The following is a 13,934-nucleotide window of genomic DNA, read 5'->3' as shown; positions in this document are numbered from 1 at the left end:
AACTAAAATCAACTTTTAAAGCTTATTTTAGTTATTATAAAGGTCAGAAACCACTAAAGTGGAATTTTAATAATATATCTTAAGTAATTTATATGATTCGGGATTAAACCATAATTGAATTATTATAGTGAAAAGTAATGTTATGTGTAAAATTACATAGAAAAATATGATACAAAGAGTATTCTAAAATTTTAGTGTTGGATTTTCCATCTAGTAGAGCAAGAGAAATACATCAGATTTGTTTCTCAATGCTCTGACTCACAAAGTGATACATTAAAATTAATATTATGTTTTATGACTTTTCCTGTCATATTTTGTGATGATGAAATTATTGTGAAGTCTAGATTTCTGTTTAAGTAGTAGAATGCTTTTGAATCAAATTTTATGTCTAAGAGTTGAGAGTTAAATTGACTATGGTTTAAATGAAAATAGAAAACATATATCTTTATCCCTGTTGCCATTGTATTCTAATACTTGTAGTTGCAAAATATAACTACTAAGATAATTCAAATATGAAAATAAAGTTAAGATTGAGTACACACATATATAGGTATATATACATATATCATATATATTCCATTGTATATATACCTATATATGTATATATGCACATATATGTGCATATGTATGTGCATGTATACATGTATATATAATATACATATATATGTATATATATATATAATATACATATATATGTATATATATACAATAGAATTCTATGCCTCCATCAGAAAGAATGGCACCATCCATTTATTAGGAAATGGAAAGACTTGGAAAAATTATATTAAGTGAAGTAAGCAAGACGCAAAGAAACATAGGTCCCATGGTTTCCCTTATTTGCAATAATTAGAATATGTCTAGGATAATCTTACCAGACAAGCAGAAAAGGTAAAAAAAACTATGTACATATGACCACATAAGATGATACTAAGGGAAATGAACCCCAAGCTATGTACACGAGATTTTTTTTCTTTGTTGCTGTTATTTTAAATGTACTATGTGCTTTTTTTTTTTTTTTTGTTGCTTTTGTATGTTCTTCCCCTAATGGTATAACCCCTGTTGTCACTGTATTTGATTCTGGTGCCCTGCATCTTGCATATATATGTTTCTAATTTGGAAAGGGAAGGGAAATAAAATACTGAAACAAGGATACAGATTGACCCATTGTAACAATGAGATGTACAAGACACTATGTTAAAATGAACTTTACAACTTTACAACTTGGAGGGGGCTGGAAGAGGGAGGAGTTGGGGAGGTGGGAAGGGAAGAGATCCTAGGGAAAAATAAAGGAGGGGGTAACAATGCTCAATAGGAAATGTACTCCACCTTAACTCATGCAACTGTAACCCCTCTGAACAGGATCTTTACAATAAAAATATTTTTAAAAGATTAATGTAGGAGTAACTATATAAGTTAAGAACAAATAGAGAGTGAAACTAGTTGGAAGATGTTGCAGTGGATGAAGTAATGAAATGATTCCACAACAGACTCAAAGTTATGAAATAAGAGATAAGAAAAGAAGAACTCACAGAGGAAAAGATTTATGTATTTTGTGTTACATATAGGTTGTTTTGACTTTTAACTTTTACCAGTTGACAGATTTTAATTTTTATTTAAACCATGATCTGGGGCTTTGAGATGGGATTCCCAGATTACTGTCTTTTACCCCATTCCATTGAACAAAACAATTAGAAAATCAACCCTGATTTAAGAAGTTAGGGAGGAGAATGAACTCATCCTTGATTTGGAAAATGGCAAACAGAGGAGGCCCCTTTGGGAGCTACCATACTGCCTGATTAGTGGTCTAGTCCTCTATGTAAGAAGTCTAACAAATAGAAGAGTCTCATTTTGAGAGAGAAACAGTCTCTAGTGAGTAGTGAAGGCTTTTGAGTAACAAAAGTTAAATACGGAGTAGATAAAATGAACAACATGTAGATTGTCATATGCAAAAACAAAGTTGGAAGACAATGCCATTCAATCAGAATTAACATTTTAAAAATAGATTCTCTTATTCCTCAGATCCAATCGTTTTAAGTAGTGTAGAAAGGAGTGAAGAAAATGCATAGAAAATAAATATTGCTAAAAGGCTGAAGTAATTCTAATCAGGGAGTATGCATGTTCTTTAATAGTAGCAAAGCTCTGTAAAATTGAAAAATTATGGGCTTAGAACTAAGATAGTAAAACTTGATTTGGGATAGTTTATTGGTTTTCATCAGATAGAAATCTTACTCATAGCTTGACAATACAGGTTTAATGCAGAATTTTACTTAAATGTAGGGGAAGGAAGACAAATATAGGTATGGCTTGAAATTCGTTTTATTAGATGCTAAAACAAGTGAGGTCAAATATGTCACACATCTGTGAAGTAAGTCAACCTTATGATAGTCATGTATAGCATGAAATACATATTGAGTAAATTCTTAACAAAAATATTACATCTGTTCCAGTTTAGATTTTACATGACAGAATCGACTCCATTTACATAACAAATAATTTCATGTATTCTTTTAGTACCTTTGTTCATTACTTGCTATATGAATAAGTTCTTGTGAGGAAATTCAATGAAGTATAACTGTTCTATAAAAGTTCTTTGATGGAAAGTAAAGGTGTAGTTCAAGTGGCAAAGTACTAGCATTGAGCAATAAAACTGAACCACAGCCAGAATGAAAGGCTCTGAGTTCAAGCTGGATACTGGCACAAACCCATATTTAAAAAAACAAAACAAAACACAAAAACTGGGTACCAGTGGCTCACGCTTATAATCCTAGCTAATCAGGAGGCTGAGATCTCAGGATTGCAATTCAAAGCTAGCCCGGGAAGGAAAAGTACATGAGACTCTTCAATAAACTACTCAAAACCGCTGGCAGTGGCACTGTGGCTCACATGTAGAGCACTACCCTTGAGCACAAAGCAGCTCAGGGACAGCACCCAGGCCCTGGGTTCAAGGCCTAGGACCTGAGTTCAAGGCCCAGGAATGGCAAAAAAAAAAAAAAAAAAAAAACAAAAAAAACACCACCAACAAAAAGATAACAAAGTTATCTGTACAAAGTTCTATGATGAAGATGTCAATGAGTATTAGGTAGAAGTGGTGGAACTGGTAAGAAAATCCATGACTTCTTTATGTGCATGGCACAAATAAATAACCACATTATAATTAAGGCAATATGAGAGCTATCAATTAGTAGATAGGAACAAGAGGAAGTGGAGCTGACTTGCGGTCAGAAATACAATCCCAGAGACAATGGAGTGTTCCCTTCTTTGTCTACCCTATCTTTGCTCTCCACATTTTTTTATATTTTTCCCTCAATTCAATATAGTGGCTAAGGGCCTGTTGGACCTAAGTGTCCTTTCTTTGCCTACTTTCCTTCCTTATCTACTATTTCTTTTTCATTTCCTTGGATTTCTTTTTCTTTTCTTCCTCATTCCTTTCTATTCCCCTTCCCTTTTCATCTCTTACTCAATTATTTTTCTGCATTTAGGCTTTATTAACTACATATTAGTCTAATTCTATGATAAATTTGAATTTATAATTCTTTACTTGAGAAAGCATATCAAGAGACCAATATTTTCTAACTTAGCCTAGGAAATTAGACATATTCTGATTTGGTTTCTTTTACAGCTCAGAGCCTATAGAATGGATCTTTATTATAGCTTTGGCTGATGATGGAAAGGTCTCAAAATGACTCCATCAAAGGAAACTATCAATAAGTATAACATACATGTCCAGAAGATAGAACTGGCTGAGATACTAGCCCAGGTTTATTTGGCTGTTTGGCATCCTGCTTGGTATAGGGAGTGAGTGAATGAATAAGTTAGTGGACAAAGTGAAATAAAAGCTTGGTATAAGACAGTAATGATTTTGTTCTATAGAACAGATAGCCATCAAAAGCTGTATACAGAGATGAAAAAGAGTCATTTCCTCCTAGTAGCTTTCACATTTCAAGACTGAGGCTGGGGAGCAGGTTAGGGAAAATATACCAGAAGCTTCCTTCCTCCTAAAATGGAATTAGCATCTTTTTACATAAACACATTTCTGACTTTGGATCTGAAATTGTCTTATTCTGCTGGTGGAAACACTCGTTACAAAGAACTACACTGATATATAGTAAAAAGCAGCCTCTCTTGCCACTCCAGTTCATAAGGCTTGGAGATGGCTACTCAGGAGCCAGCTACATCCTCGAGTCAGCATGAAACTTGACAGCTCATGAGTTTGGGACAGTGAGCAGGGCAGAGCCAGAGCACCTTCTGAAACTGAGATCCTGGCATAGGACATTTCTTAGGAATACACTTTCATCAGAACTTCAGCAATTAAATCTGTCACACAAATTATGTTTTTAGCCATATTACTACAATACTTACATTATTTTCCCTCAGGGCAAACTGAAGATTACGTAATAGTTTCTCTTAATCAAAGGATTTGGCAGCAGAAAATTGTTCCATATGGTGAATAATGTGCTATTAATTGAAAAAAAGGTGAGAGAAGGGCACATAAGTGCCTTGTATTGATGGTGCTACTGCATGTGTAAGGAGGGGCTATGGTGGCTTCATTAGCTGTCATTTTGACAGAGCCATGATGAGTTGAATTTATCTTATGTGCACAGTTCGGCCTGTGTGCATATATCTTTAGATAAAAAAAGTTGTTTTTGTAGGTAGTAACTCAGCTACATACCTATTCAGCAATTAATTAATTTTTTCTTAGGCTGTGAGGCTGAGGGAGAATCAAAGATGGTAGCTTATTTCACTTATTGTGAAGAATAGGGGATAAGTAAGTGGAAGAGAACAAGAGAGCATTTTGACCTTGACTTCAATTTACAGAGCATTTCACATTTATACTGCCGTTTTTTTTTTTTTTAAGCTGAAGTTGTGGGGTTGGTTACAGAAATACCCATAATTGAAGGAAAATGTTTTATACTTTTAGGAACATGTGCACCTCCTCAGTTAATTGTAAACACTTTATGTAATTGGTACTTTGTCTAACCTTCAGCATCCTATTCTAAAAGAAAACTTCAAGCTAGTCACTAGAGGCTTTAGACCTAGGTGGCTGCTATTCAAACCTTTTTATTTTAGACTTTGGTAAAATATAATAGTAGGCAAATTGTATTATTGTCTACTTAAATCAAGATGCGATTCTTAAATAAACAATTCTTTTGGGATATGTGTGTGAGGAAAAGTGGGGAACAATTTCTGCAAACTTGTTAAACTTATATTGCTGAAAAGGATAGGTAAGTACCTTGTTAGATGTTTAGCCAGCCTACAGTAAATCTACATGTACCATGTTGAGACTTGTTAGGGGCTTTTCTCACACTTAGACATTTAAAAAAATGTACTTTAAAGCCACCTTTTAACTTGTTTTGCATAAGTCAAGCACATGCTAACAGCTACTCACTTTGAAAGCACTATCCAAATATCACAATGTCTGTTCCAAGGTCTAGACGATTTCCAGTCCTTCTGTCAAAGAGCAAATAACAAGAAGAGACTTATTCCAAATACAAGTCAACCAGAACCTTGGAGAACCTTCACAGTAATTTTCTTTGCACAACAACTAGAGGAAATTTTGTGAATAACCCACAGTGGGGAGCACATAACCCCATAATACTGAGAACATATTTCCCAAGTTACACATGATGACAAGGTAAACATTTGCTTAAGAACTCCTTCAAAGGGGGAAGTGGTATGAAATTACCAGAGGAAGCTCTCCCATCTTCTAAGCCCCAAATAAGCAACAGATTGGCTCTACCCAGCACCCTCAGAGTCTGAGTGCTACAAATGATCACATCCTTCGGTTTAAAGGGAACAAAAACTAAGCTTTCCCATCGAGATACTTGTAACTGTTGGCCTGGCAGGATGAGAATATTAGTGCATGGTACTGGTTTTATCTGATAGTTTTGTGCTTTTTGCATCCCACTGCATCTGTCAAGTGGCTACTAATCATTCTATGCCCAGTCAATTATGTGTATTCATTTAGTTTTTTTCTGCTGAACAGTGATTGATCACTTCTAGAATTTTCCAGTGTGGATGCAATTCCAAGGTACTTGTTATAGTACCACCATGGCACACCAATTTCATATTACACTTAGCAATGATCCCACGTGAAAGGGATATTAAAATTTAAATGTCCCTAGAGTTTCTTTCTAGTACTAACTTTATTTCAACCATTGTTGATAGAATAACAACAGCAAAAAGGTACTGGCTTTAAACATTCTATCCCTGAATGGGATAAAGTTATGGCAAATGTTTTATCATAATACTTTAAGACTCATTGTTTCATGATATATTACACCATGATTATTGGGTACATAAAACATGCACTAGTCATTAATCTTAAGATGAAGGTATGAATCTAAAGTCCAGAAGAGGAGAATAAGAGCTGGATGCACACAATAAGATCTATAGAGTACAGAATGTCAGGCAGGTTTATGTGACAATTAGAAAATATTATTCCTGATCCCATAGTTTCACTCTTTAAACAAAAAGGAAATCTACTCCATATTTTTATGGAGAAAGGTCATAAGTAAGTCTAGATAAAAAGTTGAAAAGGTTAGCTACTGGTATATATATATATATATTTTTTGTCAGCTGTGGAGCCTGAACTCTGGGCCTGGGCACAGTCCCTCAGTTCTTCAGCTCAAAGCTAGTGCTCTACCACTTGAGTCACAATGCCACTTCCAGCTTTTTCTACTTATGTGGTGCTGGAGAATCGAACCTAGGTCCTCATGCATGCAAGACAAGCACTTTACCACTGAGTCACCTTCCCAGCCCCGCTACTGGTATTTTAAATACAAATATGTTACATAAAGAAATTTTATTATGCTGTTATTTCACAGTCAACATTTCTCTTTATTTTTCACAGATAAATAACTGGCCCTTCAGTATCTGGTATTGGGCTAGTTGTGAAACCTATTAATTCTTATTGAGATTTGAAAAAGTTAAATGCAGAAAAGAGCCAGGCATTTGGAAGACTATAGGAAGCTGCCAATTTGAAGCAAATCTAAGCGGCTTAATGGGTTCAAGGTTAGCCTGAGCTACATAGTGATACACTATTTTGAAAAAATGACTAATGCTTAAAAATTAATCCGTTATAACTGATTATATAAATGTGTTCAATAAATAGGCGAAAAGCCTTGATCCAAATCTTCTCTGTGAGGACCGTGGATTATGCCGTTTTCTTGTGAAAGGAACCGCTAGTATATAAAACTCACAGGGAAAGTTTATATAATCTCAGGAAATAATTGTTTCTTTTGTTGTAAAAATTTAAGATTAAATTTTAATTTGTGGAGCCATTCTTTCTTTTTTACAAGATGTTTCTTCATGGAAAATGTTAAGTTTATTGGAAAAAACGCTAGAGGAAATCTTACTCATTCTTGAGTATGAAGCCTACATTATGTGTGCTTTGGGAGTAAGGAGAGATATGGGCCTTCAGTGCTGCTAGACTATCCCCTTGGATGAATTTAATGCTCTTGACTTTTATTGTGTGACTAACAAGCCCTCTGCTTCTCCTGAAAGCTGTCCTGGTTTACTCTAACCAATGTGGTTTGAATCCCAGCCAACATTTTACTAGTATTTATCAGTAGTAAGCCTAGTGTTAAAGCTCAGTGTTGCTTGATTTGTTAAATTTGTTGAAAATCATTTCTGGTTGTATGACTGGTAATGGTACACATAACTGATAAAACAACAGTGATGTGATTGAATGAGTTGACATAATCATGTAATTATCTGGGCTAATAGTATGGTTAGTTTTAGTCTAGGTTTAGTTTAGTTTTATCAAAATATAATTATAATGTGTATATGTATATATGTGTGTGCATGTACAAGTTTGTGTGACAGTGCTGGGGCTTGAACTCAGGGTGTCATAATATCCCTTGGCTTTTCTGCTCAAGGCTGGTGCTCTACCACTTGAGCCACACCTCTACTTCTGGCTTTTTAGTGGTTAATGGAGATAAGATTCTCTTGGATTTGTCTGTGCTGACTGGATTACAACTTTGATCCTCAGATCTCTCAGCTTCCTGGGTAGCTAGAATCACAGGTGTGAGCTGTCAACACCCGGCTTAAGAATGATAATCTTTGACAGTTATAAAACACTTTTCCCAAAACAAAATTCACTGTATTGCAATACTATTCTTTTTCTTTTTTCTTTCCTCTATTTTTTAAAATAAAAATCTTATGAGGTTTCCTTTCCCTTCTCTAAATCAGAAAAAAAGATATATAATACCCAGGCTACCAAAATCAAACACAGTGGTAACAGTGGATAAACCATAGGAAAAAAAACACAAAAGAAAAAAGAAATCACATTACAAAAATACATTAAAATAGTACATTAAAAAACAACAACAACAATACAGAAAAACCTCTTGTTTCCATATCTTCGAGTTCATTTTGCTTAGCCTCATCTTATATGGTCATATATACATAGCTATTGGGCTATTCTGCTCATCTGCTAAGACTATCCTAGACATATATTAATTATTACAAATGAGGGAAACCATAGGACCTATGTTTCTTTGGGTCTGGCTTACTTCACTTAATATGATTTTTTCCCAAGTCTTTCCATTTCCTTATGAATAGGACGATGCCATTCTGATGGAAGCATAGAATTCCATTGTGTATATATACCAATGCAACAGCGATACTCACAAGACAATATGTTGGAAATGAACTGTACAACTTGGGGGAGGGGTTAGAGAGGAGGGGAAAGTGGGAGAAAAGGAGGGAGGAGATAACATTTCAACAAGAAATGGACTCACTACCTTACTTATATAACTGTAACCCCTCTGTACATCACCTTGACAGTAAAATAAAATTTAAAAAACAAGCCTATGAGGTGTTTGAAGTTTGGATTTATTTAAATATTTCCATCAAGGCTTAGTAGCTGATGAACAGATCTGAGTTTCACTAGCATTTCAAAATTATCTGGGTTGATGGGCTGTGGTAGCAACTCCTAAAGTTCATTGCTTGAGTGACTCACTGCTAGAAGAAATGCTTTTGGGAAAGTTTGAAACAGAAATTGGGAGGTGATTTAAGATCAGTAGAAGAGATGAGAGGGAGTCAGAGTCCAAGCTGATGCTGGAATAAAGTGTTTTCGTATGGAAATACATTCCTCCAGATTAACTACTCTTCCCTTAATTTGTGAATGGAATTGTAAATAATGAAACCAGATCCCAGAAGCCCACATATGAGTTTTTTTTTGTTTTTTTGTTTTTGGTCCAGTCGTGGGGCCTGAACTCTGGGCCTGGGTGCTGTTCCTCAGCTCTTCAGCTCAAGGCTAGCGCTCTACCACTTGAGCCACAGCGCCACTTCCGGCTTTTTTCTTTTTGCTTACCCACATATGAGTTTTGTGATGAGCAATGGCATTTCTGTTGTCTCTAATATTGAACAGGGCCAAAGGGGCTTCCTCTGCTTTAGATTAAGCTATTCAAGATGTCACAGAAAGGACAAAAGATGTTGTTAAATACTATGGATGTGAATCTTGTCTCAGGTATCTCTCTGAGGTCATGAGTGACCTGTGGACATAACTTTAGCTCATCACATAATGCATAATAGATGCAACAAAATATTTTATTTATTTGCTTTTTTTTTCTTTTGGCCAGTCCTGGGGCTTGAATTCAGGGTCTGGGCACTGTCCCTGAGCTTCTTTTGCTCAAGGCTAGCACTCTACCACTTGAGCTACAACACCACTTCTGGCTTTTTCTGTGTATGTGGTACTGAGGAATCAAACCTGGGGCTTCATGCATGCTAGGCAAGCACTCTACCACTAAGCTACCTTTCCAGCTAAATGTTTTATATTAAGTAAAGTTAATTTTAAGAAAATATTTATTAAAATCCTAATTCCCTTCAAGAATTCAGCAATTTTAGTGGTGGCATCTCCAAACATGTTATCTGCATCATGAACTTTGTAGTTAGTATTTGTTGAATTGATTAATTAAAATTTATTTAACTTTGCTTAATTTGTCTTGAGTATTAATAATTACATAGGAAACTTTGAAAATTATTGTTAGCTATAACAAAGATTCTCAATTTGACTAAACTTTAAAAATGCCCCTAAATCATCTCTGAGGAATGTTTTTGCATTGCCTTATAAACTCTAATTTTCACAAAAGACACTGGTATTTTGAGCCAGGGTATATAACCTTGAAATTGTAGTTGTCCTACCTTAGCTTCCCAGTACTGGGATTATAGCCATGTGGCACCATTTGTGTCTATTTTTAAATAGTATAGACTATGTAACAGTCTTGTTTCTAGCCATGTAAAAAGTAATTTTGCTAAAATGTTGGTATGGAAAAGAAAAATGAATAATTATAATGTATAAGATGGATGGGGATGGTCACACCTGTTATCCTAGCTATTCAGGATGTTAAGATCTGAGGATCACAGTTTGGAGCCAACCAAGGCAAGAAAGTGTGCAAGACCCTTATCTCCAATAAACTACTAAAAATGTCAAAAGTGGAGCTGAGGTTCAAATAGTAGAGCAGAGTGCTAGCCTTAAGCAAAAGAAGCTAAGGAAGAATGACCAGTTATAAGTTCAAGCTTGGACCAGCACACACACAAAGATGTAATTTATGAATGACCTAGGTCTTTAGTGCTTAGTCATAATAGTACATTTGCTCAAGTTTACTATTAAGTTGTCTCTGATATTTTGCTTTTAGTCATATATAAACTGAATAGGGTGGGCAGGGAAAGTGGCTCAGTGGTAGAGTGCTTGCCTTGCATGCATGAGGCCCTGGGTTCGATTCCTCAGCACCACATAAGCAGAAAATGCTGGAAGTGGCGCTGTGGCTCAAGTGGTAGAGCGCTAGCCTTGAGCTGAAGAGTTGAGGGACAGCACCCAGGCCCAGATTTCAGGCCCCACAACTGACAAAATAAATAAATAAAAATGTATAGAGTTATGCATTTTATCTTGCTGTTATTAATTTATATTTGTCAAAATAGGTGGACAGAAGGAACACATTTTATTTAAAAGTTGGTTGCTTTGCTGGGTACTGAGAGCTCACTTCTGTAATTCCAGCTATTTAGGAATCTGAGACCTGGAGGGTCCAATTTGATGTCTATCAAGGCAGAAAATTCCATGAGAATTTATTTCCAAAAGTAACTAGCAAAATACTGTTCTGGAAGTACAACTCAGATAGTTGAGGATTAGCAGAGCAAGCAAGCCAAGCAAGTGCAAGGCCTTGAGTTCAAACCCTGTGAGCCAGCAAAAAAGAAAGAAAAAGTTGCCTTGACTTACACTGTTAAAAATATAGAATAAAGTATGTTTTACTCTATTTGTATTCTTGTTCCAGGGCTAATCAATATGAGGCTTCTCCAAGATGCCTAATTATAGGTATAGACTTTTTTTGTAAATAATTGCAAAATTTCAAGATTTTTGTTCAAAAATATTTCTAGTACTGATGGCTATCATGCAAAGCACCATCTCTGCAGGCTTCTCATTTGTTAAGAACTCTCTTAAAGTTGTCAAAAGGTCATTTAAAAAATTCTTATCAATATAAAATCATTTATTAAAATTTTATTCTAGCATATCTTTGTGGTCTTAAGCTACAAATGTAGCTTTTCTTATCTCTCTTTTCTTATGTTCAAACACTTGTCCAAAGAAGTTTCATTTTAACATGCTCATTTATATGTACAATGCGTCTTGATCAGAATTACCCCTTCTGTTTTTTCCCACTTAGACCATGTGTCTCATTGTTTCTTAACTCCATTTTCACATGTATGCATTGAAAATATAATTGAAATTGTCCATCATTGCTTTCTCTTTTCATTTATACCCATTTTAGCCTCTCCCTACAGCAAGGCTTAATTTCTTGATACTCATTCTGTTAAACTGTTAATTGTTCAAAGGTCTTACACTATGGAAACTTATTTCTTTATATGCCACACTGTAGTCCATTTGATTATATATATTTGTGTGTATGTATATATGAACATATACAATCATGACCCTTTTATGTGTATGTTTATAGTTAATTCTAAAATCCACATATGAAAGAAAATATGGATCTTCAAATGGTTATTGTTAATGTAGAAACTACACCCATCTCTGCTCACTTGTATATACATGTTTAGTATTTACTCTTTTTTAAAACTTCCTAGCTTTACTATGTTGACTTTAGGATCTTTTCTTTTGGTTGTCCTTTTCTTTATTGATGTTGTTGTTTAGAGTTAGTCTGAAAAGCTTTAAATTTTGCATTTTTTTGAAATAGTGAATTTGATATATCACCCGACAGTACATGTTCCTTTACTTATGTTTCTTCCTTGGCCTCCAGCAGCCATTCCACTCATTTCTTGGCTTCCCTCTTCTCTCTTGGCTTTATCTTCCAGATACTCATGCAAGAGCCCGTCCTCAAACACATTAATGTTTTATGGCTATTCGATCCTACTTAGATACTACTTCTCACAATTACCTTGTCAGACAAATATTATTTATGTCTCCATTTTATGTATGAGGAAACTGGTACTTGCTCCCTGAGAGTATTTTGTAAATATTCTGATTTTCACAGACAAAAAAATCACATATAATTAACATGAATTATAGATTATTTACAAATTTATAGGTAATCACTTTGTAATTTTGTGTATATACTTTCAAGTATTTTAATGGAAAAATTTAAACAGAATATATGTAAGTGTACATTTTATCAAAGTCAATATTACATACTTTATTTGTTCATCTGTAGTTTATAAATAATGCTTGGATTGGAATATAAAGGAGGGAGTAAAATGATATATTTCTATGGAGAAAATGGAAAAAATACAGGGATAAAGTAGTCAGTATAAGGAAAAGAAAGGTAATTAAAATATACAGGAAAACAAATGAGATATAAGAAAGTAATAATTATACTACCTTATATAACTGTAATCTATAATGAATACTCTTCATATAGTTATAATGATTGCAAATTATTGAATTTAAACTTTTATAATCATTATAGGCAAAGTCTGAGAGAACTACTTAAAGGAGAAAGTAAATGTAACTCTTACAGTGTGGAAATATAGAAGAAAAATACCTGTTCTGGGTAGAAGAAAGAGGAAAAAGAGTAGATTGGAGGTGATAATAAGTTGTTGAGATATGAGAGTTTCCATTTTTGTGGTTGATGTAATAAGAAATAGAGAAGGAAATATTCTATCTATGGAACATGTTTGAAGGAATTAAATGTGGAGAGGAATAGAAAATATTAGTGAATAATATGGAAATATATTTCATCCATGAATGAGTATAGTAGAATGAAACTCACTGAAACTGTTGAATGAGAGGGAACAAGGAATGGGAAAAGTGAGAACAAATGAGAGAGTCATCCTGAAAAAAATCCTGCATATGCATGTGTGAAATATTATGATGAAACTCCTTTGTGTTTGAAAGAACATGTTCAATTAGTATATACTATAAATTAATGAATAACAGAAATGTAAAACAGGTCCTTTCCCAGGAATAGGTACTAGTGGGAGGAGGAAAAGTGAGTGGAGAGTGTGCAGGAGAATAAATATGGTCAAAACATTTCATGTACAAGTGTGAAAATAGAACAATGAAGCTTGTTGAGATTGATTTGGGATGGGAGAAGAGAATATGAGGAAAAATGATGGAGGGAGTGATTATGATCAGGTACTTTGTCAAAATGAAACCCTTTTGTACAACTAATCAATGCTAATAAACATAAGGAACAAAAGATAAAACATTGCTTAATAATATTAAGTTTGGAATTATGTGAGTAAGCTTTTATATAAATAGAATTTAACTTTTATATAGCCATAACTCAATCAATATTACCTAGAGTTCATTAATTAATGCCTACCATAAACCAAGTAAGAGTGAAGTACAGAATTTTGTTAAAGGTAAAAATGACTATACTTAGAAATGAGATTCAATATTAGGAGTTATTATTTTAAGCCATCTATCACAATTTAATCTTTTAAATATGCACACAATTTACATAAGTATAATTCATCTT

The sequence above is a fragment of the Dipodomys merriami genome, unplaced genomic scaffold (assembly GCF_024711535.1).
Source record: "Dipodomys merriami isolate MVZ:Mamm:240054 unplaced genomic scaffold, mDipMer1.0.p SCAF_8, whole genome shotgun sequence".
NCBI classification, from domain to species: Eukaryota; Metazoa; Chordata; class Mammalia; order Rodentia; family Heteromyidae; genus Dipodomys; species Dipodomys merriami.
This window is presented reverse-complemented; position numbering follows the sequence as displayed.